The following is an 18,363-nucleotide window of genomic DNA, read 5'->3' on the forward strand; positions in this document are numbered from 1 at the left end:
GGTGGGTGACCGATGGCAGAGGTCACTGGTGGGGCTGAGGTGTGCCAGTTGGTTGAATATACGCAGTTGTAGATTGAGAAGTTGTTTCAACTTGATAGTAGGTTCTCACATACTACAGACTTGAATAAGGAGGCTTGACTGGAAACTCACGTAGGTTCTTAGGATAACTCGTCGCCATAAAATTGTAGTGATTCACTCCAGGCAGGTTGTAGTGTTTCAGGAGTATTTATTGTAAAGATTACAATGTCCTGTAGTTCATCAGTAATACAACCCCACCAGGAGCAGCCAGTATGCTGCTCAGCCCATTTCCAACTGTAGTCTCTGACCCCAACATTCCATATTACATAATTCCAGGAGGAACTCACTGGCAGAGCATGAACACATTGAAACCAGGTTACAACACTTATCCCCTCTTAACCCTGTCCCGAGCCCATTTATATTTCATGACAAGACCAAGAGTGTCCTATCGTCTATCAGCACAGCACTCAATCCACTGGCAGGTGAAATGGGTGAAGAACATCTAGGGCTGGTATCGGCACACTCAGTTGCAGAGGGAGGGGGCAATGCATGTGCATCTGATTGGAACCTTGAGAGGTCTCATGCAGGTGCAGATTGAGTGCAATAGTTGAATCGTTATCCAGAGCTTGTGTAAGTGCTAGTCAGCATAACTGGAACTCTTCCCCTTGAACAAGACAAAGAATAAACTCCCAGTGATCCCCTAGAGCCTCCCCCACCCCATGCCACCCCACAAGGACCCCCACGAGTCTGAGAGGCCTGTAGCCCACCACCCCCACCCACAAACTCAATTCTACCCTTCCCCCAACAGTAACAACAGGTTCAACTGTCCCTGTAAACAGTGAGCCCAGAGGTTATAATCAATGGGCCAGATTCACAAAAGTAATCTGAGACAAAATCCTAACTTTACGACTTTCTGTATTCACAAAGGGTATTTAGGAGTAGTAAAGTTAGGATTCCTAACTTTACTACTCCTAAATGCCCTTTGTGAATACTGAAAGTCATAAAGTTAGGATTTTGTCTCAGTTAAACTTTAGATTTGGTCTTAAAATTCTAATTTTACGACTTTCGGTATTCATAAGGGCATTTAGGAGTAGTAAAGTTAGGATTCCTAACTTTACTACTCCTAAATTCCCTTTGTGAATTCCGAAAGTCATAAAGTTAGGATTTTGTCTCAGATTACCTTTGTGAATCAGGTCCAATATGTTTATCTTCAAGTATTTCAGGCAGACAACAGGTGTAGGAACCATCTGTCTGTCCCCCCTGGCTCCGGATAATGTGACAAAGTGCACTTTCTGATCCTGCGAATGAGCCCGCAATCGTAGGGGCTGGTGGAGTGCTTTATATGCCCTCTTCAATTGCATTGATGGCCACCACCAGGGGGTGGGGAGTCTCCTTATCTGTTTCCTGATCTCTCTTCCAGCAAGTCATGTGAGGGTGTCTCTTCTGGATCATCGTTAACTTCTCGGTTGGCATCCGTTGGATGGTCACCCTCTATTTCTGAGGAGAATTGTTGGTGTCTGGAGGTGCCCAATCCCTGCCACGAGGCAGTAGTATCTCTCTGCTTCTGTATCAATCTACCCCCAGGGCATCAACTGACTTTGGGGCGGACCCTTCTCTTGTATAGGACCATGTGTTGTGCCTCTCTTCTCAACGTCTCCACATGTCGGGGTATTCCTCCAACCACTTCCAGGCTTCCTTCGGTGTTAAAAAGAGATGGGCTTTTCTCCTATACAACATATTGAGTTTGATTGGGAACATAAGCATGTACAGTATCTGGTGGCTATGTAGTTTCGCCTTCACTTCATCAAAGGTGCTTTGTTGCTTCTGCACTTCCCTAATGTAGTCTTGGAATATTAGGATTGTTGGGTTGCCATTGCGCAATTCCCTCAGTTTGCGTCCTTCTGTTAATATCGTATCCCTGTCTTGAAAGTTCAGGAATTTATCAATCATGTCCCCAGAAGGTGCCTTGACCAGAGGCCTATCCCTAACGCATGGTGCGCCTGCTCTTTGATGAAACACGAGGACAATTTGTCCTGGGGGATAGCGGAGTGCAGCCAGACATCTAGAAATCTCACCAAATATGGGCCCTCTAAGCCTTCTGGAAATCTAAAGAATCGCAGGATGTTTCTACAGGCTTGGTTTTCAGCTTCTTCTAATCTTCAGACTACTTCTTTGGTGGTAGAGTGGGTTTTGGTGACTTCTTTGTGAAGGGTTGTCACCATATCTTCTAATCTGGATATCCTCGACTCCGTTGAGTAAACCTCTTGGCTACATTATGGAGATCTTGTCTCAGGAGAGTGAACTCTGAGTGCACCTTGCCCACTCTGTTTTTGGCACCTCACGGGAAGATTGTATGCCAAGCAGAAGCAAAACGTTATCATGCATGGGCTGCGTGGTGGGTTCCAATGGAGGTGGGGGGAGTCACCACCCTAGTATATCGATCGTACTGCCCATGGTGTGCAGGCTTGAGATCCGTGTCTTTGGCCATCAATGCCATTGGAAGGTTTCTACAAGCCACCATCACATACACTGTTTGTGTTCTGGTCACGGGGGCTCAGATAACATTGAGTAACAATGCCTAGGGCAGAACGTTCATCATTCCAGCCCCCTTCTTAGTGTCAGTGGCCCTCAGTCGCGCACCATGGCGCCCATCACCAACACACTTTATTCAACAGGAGACAGAATATAGGAGCGATGAACATCGAATATGCTACTCCCCCTACTGTTAGAGAACAAGTCCTGGCAGGTCCAGAGTTGCAGGAAAGGGCAACAAGGTGTGCAGAGTGGCTCTTGCCGGCTTCTAGGGGTAGTCTATAGTGCCTGTCTAAGGTTTATGGCCTTCGCAGTGTCTCAGGAGGAATCCAGGTGCTTGTCAAGGCACCACCACACCCCCTCACAATGTCTGCCATTCACCAAGATATCAAAAAAAAGGAAAAAGGGGGGGCACGAGCATGCCTGCAGAGAGAATGTTTGGTTTTGCCTGTGTGAAGAAGGGATCACCGAAGGTAGGTTCAAGTGACCATCACCATGGGAAGCAGCATCACAGGTCTATGGGGATCAACACATGGGTGCCCCCACCCCAACAAACTGCACCGGCCTAATGCCACCCGCTTCCACGAGGGTGGGGGAAGCCCAGTGCCTGGTGCACCTAAATAACAGTCTGTTATTTGTGCGCAGGTTGGCTCCACTCACCAGCAATGCCCAGTAGGGTCCCAAGGTCATTTCTGGGCCTCTCTTAGTGCATCACCTCCCAATCTCTACTGGCTGTCACTCCTGGATTTTTTTGTCTGCCTCTTTGCCTGAAGAGGGCCATGGCGAGAAATCGTCTTCCCACAGAGTGACCTCCGGGGCAGTTCAGCAAGGCAATATCTCCCAGGGCAACTGTCCCTCCATGATACCTATCTCCACACCCAGGGCCGACTTCAATCTCAAGCGTATGGCATCTTCAGTGGGCCCCAGTGCCCATTAGGCTGCAGTCCCACAGTGTCTCCCATTTACCAGAGTTGCCCGAGTCAAAACACTCCCCCGGAGCCTCGCCGTGTCTTCCTGCTCACCTCCAGTCCCGAGCGGGCACATCTGGCTGAGCGATCTGGTAGGGAGGGAGGGGGCCACGGTCAGGGCCACAGCCGATGTGTGGTTTCTCCACCCGCGAACCTCCACCCCTAGGGTCCTCTTCTTTGCCTCCACTCGAGCAGTGTCCCATCTCTCCGCGGTAGGGCAGGAGGAGGGGCACCCAGGTCTGATGACCACCAGCTTGAGATCTCTTCGGGGCCCAAAGAGTGCTGCAAGCTATTCGGCCGACAGGTACGGCCCTCAGTCACGGCCTCCTGGCTCTACGATGAAAGGCCGGCACCCAGATCACAGAAGGGTTATCCTCCACTTCAGGGCAAGTAGGCGGGTGTTTGAGGTGCAAATGGATGGACAATGGATAGGATCTGGTCAGGATATTGGTGGGCTATGTCGGAGCTCGGCTCCTACATGTCCGGCTTGGTCTCCATCTTCAGGTTGGGCCATTATTGAATGAAAATGGGGAGTAACAAAGTGTGTGAGATCGCTAAATTATTTTAGCAATTGGGCAACATATTTGAGCAAAAATAAATTTTGAATGGCAGCAGAGAGTTATTTTCAATTCTGCTGTCTAGCAAGCTACGTAAAATAGATGAGCAAATGCAAAACTGTCTACCTGCATACATAACAGGTTTAGAAGGATGATAAGTTGGATACATTTACTTGCCTTTCGGACATGTCTCTGACAGTACAGATATGAAAGCCTGAACAAGAACACCCCACCTCCATGGAAAATCATTGGACTGAAGTGTATAAAGAGAGCAGGGAAGTTAGGAGGTGCAGACACAAAGATTGGTTGTATGATGAAAGGTGCCATAGTGCCATAATCTGAAAGAAGACAGGACAGCTTTCTGAGTTATTTGGTAATACGTACATTGCTTGGCTTAAATAGTTATGGAAATTAGTAATTATATATCCAATATTCTAACTATGAGGCGGGTAAAACATATATTTACATAGATGTTAGCCAGAGATGTGTAATGTAAAATGCTTTAGACTTCTCTCATGCCCATCATATCTCATATACTGCCTGCTGAAATTAAAACAAAAATTACTATTATCCTGATACATACGGTTTATATACTGATTGTACATAAATAACCTTTTATTATAAAATGCCAGCAACTGTCTGTGTCTACTGTTTCAGTTGGCCAAGTTGAGTGTTCACATATCTACAATTAGCCCCTGAGAATAAGAGTTTCTCTGGCAAACTGTCTTACATATAGCACTCTCAATATGGATGTGCCTAACTCATCATAGTGAAGAATGAAAGACACCTGTCTGTTCTCCTTTCCTCCAAAGGGGATGCAACAAGCATTATAGCTTGTGGCTAAGAGATCTAACTGGGTCTGCTCCCACAAATCAGGAGGTTCACAACAATCCAAAGAGCCTGTCAAATTAATCACCATTCTCTAACCTACCCTACCCCAGCAAAATCATGAATAGAGGAGGTAATTCCAAGAACATATGAAACAGAACCATAAACATCACAATCTTTAGTCAGAATTTAGACCCGTGAGGAGCAGCAAGTATGACTTCTACAGCAGTAGAAAATCTCTCCACTTTGTCATTGATCAAGATGGAATATTATCCATTGATGACATAGTGGACTTTGAAATCATCTCAGAAAGAATGAAAATTGGACAAATGTGAATGATATCCCTTTAGCTTGGTAAAAAAGAATTACCTGATTGTTGTCATGGAGTTAACACTGAGATCAGTGTTCTTTGCCTTCTCTTTAACACTTCAGTGTAACTACTTCTAGAATAGCAAGTGAATTGCCAAATGTATGTTGATGGCAGCTAAGTTCACTCCTAGCTGAAAAATAGCCCACAAAAATACATTTACATCATCTTATGCCTACATCTCATGTTGTATTGCAGGAAGGAGAGCTACCTCTACACTAAGGGTCAGATGTACGACCATAGCATATTGCGACACACAAACTGTGTCAAATTGCGAATCGCAATTTGCGAGTCACAAAATGCTATGTACAACAGTGTCTGAGACACTGTTCGCGATTCCCAATGGAGTTGCAAATTGCATGCCTCATGCATATTAATGAGGCACTTGCAATTTGTGACCCCATTGGGAACAGCTGGCACACCCAAGAATGGTGGCCTGCTGGGGTCAGCTGATCACAAAGTCTGGGACTGCTTTTAAATAAAGCCTTTTGTTTTTTTTAATATGCAGCCCGTTTTCCTTAAAGGAAAACGGGATGCATTTAAAAAATAAAAAATAAACTTTTCAGTTTCATTTTTTTAGGGAAGGCACTGCCTGCCCTTAAAAAATGTTTACGCATGCATTCCCAAAGGGGAAGGGGTCCCCTGGGGACCCCTTCCCGGTTGCGAGTACTTTACCACCCTCCTGAGAAGGTTGGTAAACTGCGAGTGTTTTGCGACCGCAATTACGGTCGTAAAACATTCATACCTAGCTCTTGGAGTCGCAATTAGGAAGGGATGCCCCTTCCGAATAGTGGTGCAGATCGGAGCTTCCGAATCCCCTCTACTTCCACGGACGGAGTGATTTCACAGTCACACACGCACACACACATCACACGCTGGTGGGGCCCATTACACCAACATTCATCCTACCACCCTATCCGTGCCTTGTATAAGGGGAAACACTTTCGATACCTAACCAATCTGCATGTAGCCTGAGGTCAATGGCCTCAACTAGTTGCTATAGATCTGGTGAAACATTTTACAATACGCAAATAAATTCAATAAACATGACAATAAAATAACCACCCGACACAGTGATTCAAACAGAATATTTGTTTATCTAAAATTGTAAGAAAAGCCAATTAAATGCAAGATCATTCTTTCATATTTACCTAATCTGGCAAAAAGTCGTTTTAAATGTCAGAACCGGTCCTTAGCGAAATAATCAAAGTTTCTAGCCGTCATGTAGAGTCACCGTCCTCTCCGTCAGCATCGGGACCTCTGATCATCAGTTCGGGAAGAAGTGGCGCTAAACCTCTCTAGTCTACAAATATTTATACTAAATTTACATTCCAAAATGTTGCAATCATATCTCATGAGACAGTCGAATTGCGGAAATCATGTCGTCTTGGTACACTGAGATACAGTGCAAGTTTTTCTCACACATTGATCATCTCAAATAATGAATAGAAATAAGGAGTCCATAACTAATTAGTTACTTCTACGGATGTCTCTTTAGGGTAAATTGTATCCCATTCGTGGGACCACTATAAGTTCAACAAATCAGTATTCGGATTTGGTAACAGTCTTCACGTTCAGGGGCATTTGGCATCTCTCCCGGATTTGTCGTCATGATCATGGCTTTTCGGTTCACCAGGAGGGCAAGGTCGCAGTCAGCGCGAAGCCTCCTTGCAAATTTTCCATCTACTCAAATGCAGGCTGCGGGTGGTAGCCATTTTCTAGTAGGCCACATTGGTCAACTTAAGTAAAATGAAACACAAAACAAAATTACTGCACGGAAATGATTATACAGTGTTATTCCCCAGCTAATACCCTTATGTGTATGTATTTATCTAGCCATTTGCGACATCAAAAGCCATTAATGCATATTAATTATGGGCGCAAAACACAATAACATCACATAAGCAACATCTATTTCTGTCAATTTGCTCACCAACTTAGTTCACTTATTATTTTAGCCATGCAATAGCATTCCCACGTGTAATTCTTCTGTTAATAAGGTTGATTAGACCAGACTTGACAAATCTTTAGTAGTTATTAATTAATCAGTAGTACTTTTAATAATAACATACAAAAATGAAAGATATATTTGGGTTTAAAGTAAAAACCCTGCTCCATCAATCCCCCCTTTGGTGATATCTTATCACCAAAAAAAATCAAAAACCCCAAAATCAATTTAATTTCCCCTTTTGAAGAAATTCAAAATATCTTCTTGTTCATTTTTTTCAAACCCTTGTTTCCATCTCATCTTCTTTCTTGGTTTCAATATACATGCTTTCCCTTAGCTCTTCTAATTCTATTTCTTGTGGATCTCTTTCTGGTTTCTTTTGTCTCTTTTTTAACATTTTCTTGTGTTATTTTCTTTTTATTTCTTCTGTACCTACAACACATACACCCTAATCTAAGAATCAGTAATGCAACAATTACACATGTTAATGGAAATAATATCTTACCAAAAATGGTACTAGCTATCTTAGCTACAAAATTCTTAATAGCAATCATCTTATTAGCCATTTTAGTCCAGATACTTTCAGCTTCCAGTGGTACTAATTCTTCATGCAAATCAGTAATATTTTTGATATAAACTTTTAGATCTTTGCTTTCGTCAGGAATGTAAGTGCAACAATGTTGAACTTGCAGCATTCCACAGACTCCACCCTCTTTTGCCAAAAGAATGTCAAGGGCAAGTCGATTTTGCATCGCCATAGCGCGTAAAGCAACCATTTCAGTATTTACCAAAAGAAAGCCTCCAGCGGTGCTTGTAGACAAGGGATCCGCCACTGTTGACAGCTTCCAAATGCCAAAGGCATTCAAAGAAATTCCCACTGCTGGTATCAAAGCTCCAAAAATATCTCCTACAATTTCTGTCCATGTTTCTCTTCTATAGCGTGTTAATGGATTAGTTTGTTCAGCATTTCTACTCTATCCATGTGAAAAATCTTTGGAAAGACCAGGCCAACATATCATGTGCCAAACCAATGGTCAGGCAACCTGTAATAAGCCTTGTTCCCACATATATAATACACTCCCGGAAAAACTGGATCTTCTCCTCCTCTAAATCCCCATCCGGTTGCAATAAAGTATGTATCATGGCACTCACTAGTCCCTATAAAATAATAATCATACTTGGATCTCTTCCTGGTAATGCATAGTTTGCCTTTCTGTGGTGCATCTATAGCCATAGGTGGACTGGCTCCATTTTTCAATTCCTTTTCTTTCTCAATATCCCACACTGTTTCACTCATTTTATGCCCTTCTGCTTTCTTGTGCATGTTCAACCTTCTTCTCTCAATCATATCTAGGAAAGTTTTCTCCTCTTCTTTCAAACTGCAAGTTAAATTGTTTCTAAAGACATATTCTAATGTTAATTCTCTAGTTTCTATAAAAATCTCACCTAAAATGTTAGCTTCTTTTGCAGGATTCAGTTCTTTATTCATAGGCAGTTGCCCAAGAATATTATCTACATTTGACATATTATAATCTAATTTCCCTAACTGGTAAAATATACTAATCAATACACTACATGAAATTCCATACGTAGCCGGAAGATGATGATAAGTCACTCCTTCCGAAACAGAGGCAGGTAATTGCATGCAAACGTAGCAATCCCTTACATCCATTGTCTTTACGTATTCATACAACAATTTTGAAAACACATTGCTAGAAAAATCATTAATTGACCTATCCTTATGTATATGTACATTGCTAGTTCTAGTTGGAACTATCTTCTCTGAACTCTTCCCTATATTAGTCCTGTTCTCAGTATGTCCTTCTAAAGTGTCTATAGTTACTCTGAAAGAAATCAGTAGAGCAAGCACGCTCCAGAGCAGCATTAATAATCCTGTACAGCAGCAGCACATCTTGCACCATCTTTTCAGAAAGGTACATCTACTTTGATTATTGTTAGTGTTAGCCATCTTGTTAATTTGACCGTGTCTTTTGACTTAGCCTCTTCTACTCCACTACCGAACTTTAGGGCAGCAAGTACCCAACAGATTATTACAATCTACTAGTTTTAATATTACTTCTTTTCTTTTCTTTTCTTCTCCAAATGATCTCTTTGGATTTATTCAATTTGGATTTTCATCACTTTTCACTGTTTCTTCATCATCATCAAACTATATCAGGTCCTGAACATCCGTTTCTTCTCCAATGTCGGACAAGATAACTCTCAGGAATCCCACAGCTTCTTCTTCATCAACCACTTTCAGTAAAGCCTCCTCTGGACTTCCTTGACTGTTTGCCTCTTCTCCTTGTTCAGGTAGTGCCACATACGTCCATTCTGGTGACTTGTACCTCTGGTTTGGTTTTCTGATTCTTTTAGTTCGCTCAGATATCTTTGTTTCTTCTTCTTTCGTTGGATTTTAACTTGACACTTCGTTCACTTGTTCAGCTTTCGAAGAGTTAACTCGTGTCAGTCGATACCTCAGTCTCTTTATCTTGTTAGGCCAAAGATCTCCTTTAGCATTTCTCTTTTGTCTTCCTTCTTTATTGTTTCTTTCTCCAATCCAAGTTCTCTTTCTTAGAACTCGTCCTCCATGTATCTCACTTTCACTTTCATCAGATTCTGTCTCAGTCGCCTCTTGTTCATCTACAGTTTTCTCTTCTCTAGCAACTTCTTTTTCTCCAATAGTCTCTTTTTCCACCAATTGAGATTTCCCTACTTCTGTCCCTCCTCAGGTCTCCGACACGCAATCTTCTTGCTGTCTACTTGTCCCTTCACCTAGCTTGTTGTCGATGTTCCCTACACCTCCTCGGGGTTTTTCCGCAATCTGTCCCTCTCTGTCTTTTTCTGTCCCTTCTTCTTCAAGAATTATCTCAGGTGGAAATTGTCCAATTTCCTCATTTGATTCTGGTGTCACTTCTGTTGGAATGTTCTTTTCTTTTCTTTCTTTCTTTTTGTGTTGGTCACTGTTAGCTGAAACCTCAGGTACTTCTTCAGAATCTGAACTCGCCTCTGCGGTTTGCAATGTTCTTTTCAGAACCTCTTCTGGTGGGATGAAAATTTCTCTTGACTCACTTTCCCCCCTTCCAGGATTCTTTTTCCTTCTTCCTGCCTCACTGTCTGCATCATCACTGGAATCTGATTTTTCAAAGTATTCTTTTCCAGTGCCGTCTCTTGGATTTGGAACTCTCAGTGTGTGACTTGCATGTATCCAATTTTTCACTCCAGCACACTTCACAGCAGTTGTTGTGGTCAGAATGACTTGTCTTGGCCTTCCCCACCTTGGAACCAGGCAATTCCTTCTTCTGTGGACTTTTATCCTTACCCAGTCCCCTGGGCTCAGATCATGGGCTGGTTTCTGTTCAAGTGTGGTGGTGTCTTCTCCAACCTGGTGAAACACAGAATGAACTGCGTCAGCCAGGCCTTTACAGTAATCCAAAATCATGTCATCCGTTATAGTCATCAGCTTGTTGACTGGTACAAATGCATGTCTCATAGCACGTCCCATGATAATTTCATGTGGACTGAAACCTTTCGTTCTGTCTGGAGTAGACCTAATGGTCATCAGGACTAGAGGCAAGACATCAGGCCATTTCATTCCTGTGGCCAGGCACATTTTTCCAATTCTGTTTTTGATGGTACCATTCATTTGTTCAACCACACCAGAAGCCTCTGGTCGGTAAGCACAATGTAGCTTCTGCTGTACACTCAATGCTTCACAGATCAAACCCATGATATCATTATAAAAATGTCCTCCTCTGTCTGATTCAATTGTCACTGGGAACCCATACCTTGGGATGAACTCTCTTAACAGTAGCTTGGCCACTGTTATCCCATCATTTCTTCTTGTTGGATAGGCCTCCACCCACCTAGAGAACAAACAGACCACCACCAGGACATACCTTAATCTATTGACTTGGGGCATTTCAATGAAGTCTATCTGCATTCTTGTGAAGGGTCCTCCCTCTCTGCCTATTGTTCCTAGGCTCACCACTGTTTTCTTTCCTGGATTGAATTGCTGACATATCAGGCATCTCTGACAAAGACTTTCTGCTATCAGCCTGAATTTTGGACTATACCAGGTCTGCTTAAAGGCTCTTATCATAGCATCCCTCCCCAGGTGTCCTTGGCCATGATACATTCTTGCCATTGTTGACAGCATGCTATTTGGCATGACTGGTCTTCCATCCCTATAGACCCACACATGGTCTTTTTCCCTTGGTGCACAACCTGCTTTCACCCAATCTTTCATTTCCTCATCTCCTGCCTCATCCTGCAGCTGTTTCACTTCCTCCCATGTTCCCACCTCATTAGTAAACATTAAGGAACAAGAATACATTTCTCTTTCTTTACTCCGATTAATGGAATGATTATTCCTCGCACAGTATTGTGCTATGTCATTAGCAAATTTGTTCCCAACGGTGACAAAATCATCACCTTGACCATGAGCAGCACATTTTACAACTGCTAGTTCTTTAGGCAGCTGTATCGCCTCTAGCAGCTTTCCAACCACTTCAGCATTCTTTATGGGCAACTCCGAAGCCATACTGGCTGTCAGTCATCACAGTCACTCTCACATTTCTTCCAATCCTGCAGGCTTTTGTTAGTGCCACCAATTCTGCCACCTGAGCGGATTTAACTCCTTTCAAAGGTGATGCTTCCACTACTCCTGAAACTGTATACACAGCATATGCAGCACTCAGTGTTCCTTCATCCGTTCTCAAGCAAGATCCATCCACAAACATCACATGATCACTCTCAGGCAGTGGCAGATCTCTTATGTCAGGTCTTGGTTTTGTACAGTAATCAAGCACATCCAGGCAGTCATGATCAACCTCATTTCTCACTCCCACACATTCAGCATCAAGGAACAGTGTTGCTGGATTCACATTCACACATCTCTCCAGGCTCACATTTGTTGCACCAAGAATGACTTTCTCATATTTAGTCAGCCGACTATGAGACATGAACTGTGTCCGGCTCCTTGTTAAAAGGATTGCCACATCATGAGGTACGAATACCCGTACAGGATATTCCATTATGATTCCCTCACTTTGTTCCAGACTTCGGCATGTAGCAGCTACTGCTTTCAGGCAACCTGGTAAACCCACAGCTACTGGGTCAAGTGTTGATGAGAAGTATGCAATTGGCCTCCTCAGACGTCCATGTTTCTGGATTAACACTGAAAGAGCACATCCATTTCTCTCACTACAGTACAGCTCAAATTCTTTTTCATCATCTGGCACTCCCAGGGCAGGGGCTTCACATAGCCTGTTCTTTAACTCCTTAAATGCAGCCATTTCTTCTGGGTTTAATTCCAATGGGTCTTTCACCTCACTTTTGGTCAATTTAATCAATGGCTTGGCAATCAAGGAAAAGTTACTTATCCACTGACGACAGTAACCAACCATTCCCAGAAACATTCTTACTTCTCTTTGTGTCATTGGGGCCCTCATTCCCCTGATGATTTTAATCCTGTCAATGGTCACTTTCCTCAGACCTTTCTCAATATTATGTCACAGATACTGGACTTCTTTCTTGCAGAATTGCAATTTGGCTGGGGATACTTTTAATCCTCCATCTGCCAAGTGATTCAGTAAAGCAATGGTGTCTACTTCACAAGCTTCACGTGTTTTCGATGCCACAAGCAGGTCATCAATGTATTGGACCAAAACTGAATTTTCAGGCATTGTTAAACTCTCCAGAGATTTCTTCAGCAATTGATTAAATATAGAAGGGCTCTCTGTATACCCCTGTGGAATTCGGCACCATGCCAAAATTCGTTCTCCAAATCTAAATGAAAAAATCGGCTGGCTGTCATGATGCAACGGGATTGAAAAGAAAGCATGACACAAATCAATTACTGTATACCATTCTGCATCATGGGGAATCTGATACAAAATCACTGATGGATTTGGCACAATGGGACAGCATGACACAACAATCTTGTTAATTTTCCTCAAATCCTGTACTATTCTGAACTTTCCATTAGGTTTCTTCAGTCCCATTATTGGCGAATTACATGAGCTGCTCAATATTTCCCTTAACACCCCCTGCTGGATCATTTTCTCGATTATGGGTGTTATACCTTCAATTATTTCAGGTGTCAGTCTGTATTGTGGAATGTTTGGGTAAACTACTCCTTCTTTTACAGTAATTTTCACTGGATCTACATTTCTCATCAGGCCCACATCTTCTCCAGTAAAATCCCAAACTGCTGCTTTCACTGTCTGTTTCAATTCTGGGGGTAATGCATCTGTCTGGATTAAACACAGCATATGTTCCCAAAGCTTCACTTTCCCTGTTATCTAGGGTCATTCTATATATGACATCCTCATCTGGTGTTTCAAAGGTTATTCCATCTGGTGTACAGAAAATAGTGCAATTCATCTTGCACAGCAGGTCCCTGCCTAGCAAGTTCACAGGACTAGTGTCACACACGACAAATTGGTGCATGTCTGAGAAATTCCCTATTCTAACCCTTACTGGTTCAGTAAGAAGAGTTTTAATCTGCGTGTTGGACACACCAACTACTTGGATTGCTTCATCCGAGAGAGGAAGATTCTTTATATCAGCTGACCTGACAGTTGATCTCGTAGCTCCTGTGTCAACTAGAAAAGTTACACTTTCACCATTGATTTTTCCATCTACAAAAGGTCCTGCCTGGTCTATTTCTAGAGTTGCGCCAAGTACGCACTCTTCCTCCTCTCTTCGGCACCGTCAGAAGTCTCCCTCAGAATCACTTCCCTCATTTTTCAGCCAATATTGAGATAAAGCTCTTGCGCGTTTTGGCTTGTTTACCTGCTCTTCATCGTAGAACCCTGACTCTTGACTGTACTTCTGGGATCCTCTTCTCTGTGGCAAGGGTGGTTTTGGCTCCTGATTCTGCTGCTTAACAGCCTTCTGCTGTTGCTGACCACACCCCTCACTCTGCACCTGTGAATTCAATGATGGATTGTCATCATTAGTAGACGGTGGATTCTTACACTCGGATTTCCAGTGCCCTAATTTTCCACAGTTGTGGCAAGGGAATTTCTTCTTTGCTTCCTCAATATTTCCTTTCCCTTTTCCTGGACCAAACCTGGGTTTATTTCCTGGGTTATTTGCTTGTTCAACCAACTGAGCTTCCTGTCTTTCTGCAACTTTCACCTGTGCCCACATTGCCTTTTCCTTCAGTTTCCTTTGTTTCGCCTCAATCTCATCACTGAAGTATTTTGCATGTCTCAGGATCTCATCAATCTTTTTGCTCTGCCAGTCTACAGTATGCTGCCTTATCATTTCACTGATTTCAGGTCGCAAGCCATACACAAATCTATATACAAAATGGCTCAGATCCTTGTCACCCAGATGTTCATCTCCACTGAACTGTTTGAAAGCCAGTATTAGTCTTTCATAATAAGCATGGACTGATTCTTTCACTTCTTGATGTGTTCGATCTATTTTAACCCAGTCTGTTTCCTTGGGGGGTACCTTATTTTTCAAGAAGGCCATAACCTGCTCATACTTTTTCATGACCTCTGGATCTGGTGCTCCTGTCTTTGGATCTCTCGGGTACTCTTTAGTGGGCCAGTCTATGACTATTTTACATTCTGCCCACAGGTCTGCTGGTACAATTATATCAAACAGACTATTCAGGTCGATCCACAGCACCTTTGACAACTTCACAAATCTGTCGACCTGTCTATACCACTCGACGAGCTTCTCCCTTAGTCGAGGGAAATCATTTGTAAATGACAAAATATCCTGTCTGGTCCATGGGACATGTACGTCCCCTCCTCCTGGAATCTCCCTCATGGGGTAGGCTGTAACTGCTTTCTCTTTTTCTTTCATAGGGAATGTTGAGTAAGTTCTGTCTGTTGCATCCTCTCGCTTTCTATACCATCTATCTTTCCATCTCTCCACATCTCCCCATTTTCTCAGCAAAGCAATCATCTCCTTAATCTGCCCTGTTCGGCCTGCATTGTTCAGATTCTCAATGTCCTTATCTGTAAAATCCACTCGGTAAGGCTTTTGTAAAGCTTTTACCTTGTCCATGTCGATCCCCATTTCACTGGCTATTCCTTTCAACCTGTCATGTATGTTCTTCGCTCTCCATGTGATACTCTTGCACAGGAATAAAATCTCCCCTTCGTGATAATTTTTCAGTGTTTCTGTAGGGATTGTTCCTACAATCAGCTCCTCCATTTCCATACGTAGTCTAGCTACATCAATTCCCTGGGATTCTTTTTCTTTCCTCTGCAAAGCCTTCAGCCAGTCATTCAAATCTTCAGCAGTTATTCCCATAGATTTTTCTGCACCCCCTGGTTCTGTCACTCTTTGTGGTTCTAAGATCGATCCTCTGTTCCCTTCCACACATCCAGAGTTCAAACCTGAGTTAGTCTGCACATTCAACTCCCCTCCACATATGGTATGTCTCCACTGATTTTCTCCTGTTTTCCACTGATTTTCTCCCGTTCTCATTTCTGCCTGCTCTGGAGGAACAATCAATCTATTGCCCACATATGGAACTGTCAAACCACTTTCACCAGTCCTCAGCTTGTCGAAAATTGGCATAACCGGACATATTGTCACAGGCACCGTAACTGCCTCAAGATTTTTAGTCAGTTCTCTGATTTTCTCTGTCAATTCAAAGGTAGTTCTTGCTAGTTCTCTGGTCTTTTCATCCTCAACTTCATTCTCCCTTTCCCTCTCTCTTTCTCTCTCTCTTTCTCTCTCTCTCTCTCTTTCTCTCTCTCTCTCTCTTTCTCACTCTCCTTCCACCAGAGAACTACTGCTTTTCAACTCAGGGGTCATCATCTCTGTCTTTATAATCCGCAGGGTGTCTCTCATTGGGGTAACTGCTGTTCCTACCTCTGGTTCTCGTCTATACAGGGGTGGTCTTTTGTAGAGCATGTCCTCTAGGACATCGTCATCAGACTCATTCGCCCCATATCTCCTTGTTTCTACATTATGTTCTTTTTCTGTACACTTTCTCCCTTCTGTCTCCTCTGCTGTTCTTACAGGATATAATCCCTCAGAAATACTGGCATCACGCCATCTTCTCATCCGGTCATGATGGGTTTCGCGATCATACTTCCGCCCAAACATATACCGGTAACTTCCTCCACCCCTCTGCTTTTCTCGCTCATGCATTTCACCTTCCCATTCAGTCAATGCCTCAAATTGCATTGGCCTAGGCCGAGGCTCTAGACACATCATCCGCTCCCGTAAGTTCCTCAGTATGGCCAGATTAAATGAGCCATGTTCCGGGAAAGCTAAAACTCCATCTCCTTTCGTATACTTCACCCAGTTGTCTAACCAAATACTGGTATGATACCCATATTTCGCAACCATGAAGGATGTAGGGGTTCTTATTGGGGGCAGTAACTGTCCTTCCCTAGTCACAATATCCTTATCCTTGTCAAACCAGTTCTTAACCTTACTAAACAAGGATTTCTTTTTCTTTTCCTCAGCGTGGTAATACATTTTCTTATTTTCCGCAAGCTTTTTGTCCTTTCTACAACTGTACGATCTCCTGTCCAATTGCAGCGCGACTCACACTAACGCACCAATCCTGGAGCGTCTACGTCAATGACTCAGTCCACGAATCCCAGCACGACTCACACCAAAGCACCAATCCTGGAGCGTCTACGTCACCCTATATGTCTCCCAATCCTAGCGCGGCGTACACTAACACACAAATCACTGTGCTTCCACTGTTCTAACCCACTGTCCAATCACAGCGCGGTCTCCCTGACGTCAGCAGTCGCTGCAGCAGCTCCTGCTCCTGTCTCCTGTCTCTCTCGTCTACCCCTCCTTTACAAAACTACTCGGTAGGCTTTGTTTCAACTTCTACGAGTCTGTTAGTTACAACATACAAACATCTCCATTGTCTGCTTCGCTAGCCACAGAACATCAAAAGACCTTTCCCACGAGAATTCCACCTTTCCCGAGAGCAGCGCTTACCTCGGCCCTACTACGGAATCGTTACTTCTGTTGATAAAGTAGCACTCTACTCTACCCTTCTAACAAGCACCAATTAACTGTTTTCTCCGGAATGCTCCTAAGAGTTTTACAATTAACCAGAATGCCTTCTCATTCACGCACTTTCACACCAGAAAATGTAGTACATTCACACAGAATTCTGTCTTTCCCGAGAACAGCGAACAGTCTGTCCTACTACAGAATTATATCACATGTTAACAAAGCAGCGCTTACCTCTGCTCTGTCCTTCTAACAGGCTTAGAGAATACCTATTTCCTTTCTAGTGATAAGCGTTAACGGAATGCCATAAGGATCCCTGATACCTAAGACCAGAACTTCACAGATAACCTTCGCTATCATATACACTTCTCTCACACAGAAAATACGTTTCTAATGGCAACACACGGCGATGCTACCTCATCGAACCCAGACAATGCGACGCGCAACTTCAATTGTCACACGTTTTCCCCTGTCTGCATACAGGGCCAACAATCCCGCCTTTTTCCGAGAGCAGCACTCCCTCTGCCCTACTACGGAACTGTCACCGACTACCTACGTCCCAGAAGCCGTTCACAATACATAAAACTCAATACAACTTCGACATGCAGTGTTAGTACAAATATCAATCAATAATCAACAAGCCTATATACACGCAAATTCACCAGATCAAGACAATAGTTAACCATCATTTTGCTACCAAGAAACTGGTGCAGATCGGAGCTTCAGAATCCCCTCTACTTCCACGGACGGAGTGATTTCACAGTCACACACGCACACACACATCACACGCTGGTGGGGCCCATTACACCAACATTCATCCTACCACCCTATCCGTGCCTTGTATAAGGGGAAACACTTTCGATACCTAACCAATCTGTATGTACCCTGAGGTCAATGGCATCAACTAGTTGCTTGAGATCTGGTGAAACATTTTACAATACGCAAATAAATTCAATAAACATGACAATAAAATAACCACCCGACACAGTGATTCAAACAGAATATTTGTTTATCTAAAATTGTAAGAAAAGCCAATTAAATGCAAGATCATTCTTTCATATTTACCTAATCTGGCTAAAAGTCGTTTCTAAGTCAGAACCGGTCCTCTGCGTAATAATCAAAGTTTCTAGCCGTCATGTAGAGTCACCGTCCTCTCCGTCAGCATCGGGACCTCTGATCATCCGT

This window comes from Triturus cristatus, chromosome 5_1, assembly GCF_964204655.1.
Source record: "Triturus cristatus chromosome 5_1, aTriCri1.1, whole genome shotgun sequence".
NCBI lineage: Eukaryota > Metazoa > Chordata > Amphibia > Caudata > Salamandridae > Triturus > Triturus cristatus.